Source organism: Etheostoma spectabile, chromosome 13 (genome assembly GCF_008692095.1).
Source record: "Etheostoma spectabile isolate EspeVRDwgs_2016 chromosome 13, UIUC_Espe_1.0, whole genome shotgun sequence".
NCBI lineage: Eukaryota > Metazoa > Chordata > Actinopteri > Perciformes > Percidae > Etheostoma > Etheostoma spectabile.
The window spans coordinates 574,387-575,928 of NC_045745.1; the positions used below are offsets into that span (position 1 = coordinate 574,387).

General features: G+C 40.1%; 1 protein-coding gene and 1 long non-coding RNA gene across 28 annotated transcripts in view; one reads left to right on the forward strand and one right to left on the reverse strand.

Annotated features, from left to right (window-relative positions):
* The window catches only part of dlg2 (discs, large homolog 2 (Drosophila)), a 276,897-nt gene that overhangs the window by 64,380 nt on the left and 210,975 nt on the right, over positions 1-1,542 (forward strand). The window lies entirely within an intron of this gene.
* Positions 1,353-1,542, reverse strand: part of LOC116700435 (uncharacterized) — a 19,217-nt gene continuing 19,027 nt past the window's right edge. For both annotated transcript variants that reach the window (XR_004334655.1, XR_004334656.1), the window contains exon 3: positions 1,353-1,502. This is a non-coding gene — a long non-coding RNA (uncharacterized LOC116700435). The remainder of the gene's footprint in view (positions 1,503-1,542) is intronic.

The following is a 1,542-nucleotide window of genomic DNA, read 5'->3' on the forward strand; positions in this document are numbered from 1 at the left end:
AGCTATTCATTTGTTAAAAGTAAGTCTTTGTCATAAGTAAAACACATTCACATATGCCTCTGAAAACATGTGCCTCCTAAAGGTATTTCCTAGAATGGGACCATCAGTGTCTAGGGACAGCTAAAAATGTTGTGACTCTGTAAATCTCCACAGTAAACAAATGGCAACCAGATGCAGGCGCCTAGAAGATAGGCAAAGGTCAGTTTGTCCGATTTATAGTTTAGAAACCGGACCAATCTATGGACAGATAAATCTCTTAACTTAAATCTTAGAAATGGCAGCTACTGTCATTCTCTGACATACTAGACAGATGCACAGGGACAGCTTTGGCTCCAAGGAGTCTGAAGAATAAGATGAAGTGTTTTGTTTGAGATTAGGTTGGTTTTCTAAACAAGCTATGGTTTCTGTTGGGGGCGAAAGGGAATATAAGGAGCTGTCCAGTGTTACGCAGGACACAGAATTGTGGGGTCACCTTGTTACTCTGTTTCATTGTGAAGTGCAATTCTTGTCATTTTGTTTGGTTGTTCTCTCGAGAAAATAATTAAACTCTTTCACCAAATATCTAAACTTTTAATCCAGTTTGCAGCCTGTCTTTATTTTGTTTCAACAAGGTCTCTTCTTCAACACAAAATCCTCCCTCGCTGAACAGAAACTTCCACAACAGTTTACAATATTTTGTCCAAATTTTAAGATTTTTGGCAAACTAAGATAAACAGTAAGACCACAAAACAACAGCTTTTGTTTTAGCTGGTTTGTCATTCTTTGCTATTCAGAGTAGAGTTGTGTTTGTGTAAATATCATGGTGGACGAGAGTGGACTGCCAGACAGATCAGACTGAAATATATTACATCATTCATGTGTATGCCTGTAGACAGGTGAGTGGGTATTGATACGTATTTACGTTTAGGTTTAATGGTCATTACAGAGTCAACGCATCTGTATGCGTCCGCAAGGCTATGCATCACTACGCTTCGGCCGCCATTATGCGTAGCAAAATGTGTCGTCCCTTTTTTTTATACGCAACACATGCAATACTATGCGTTGTCGGTGGGGGCAAAATTGCAAGTATTGTACATTATTTCAAGGATATGTTATGGGTGGGTCAAAAGTGAGAGAAGTGACATACACACCACTTTTTGTAATTATTGCCGTATGAGCCCTTTTAATTTTGCTTAATTTGCCTCCCGATATTGGAGGCTACATGCTGTTACTGGTGTTATTATTATTGACATTTATTATGTTCACAAAGGTCAGTAGCCTTCATATAAAAATGAATTATCCCACTGTCGCCATTTCAATGTTGGATAGGCTGTACGTTCAGCAAAAAATAAGCACTAGAATGCATTCCTCTTCATTTGCCATTTTGATCTGAATATCAGCCATCTCTGCTACCCCCTGTTGCGTGAGCGGTGTATTCCATCTTATGCATCGCCCATGACGCTTGCGTCCGCTGTGTAGACTATGAAAGGGAGCGCGTTGCTCGCGTTGACTCTGTAACGGCCCTTATTGTAGCACACTTACAGAAACGAGCGTAGCGGTATC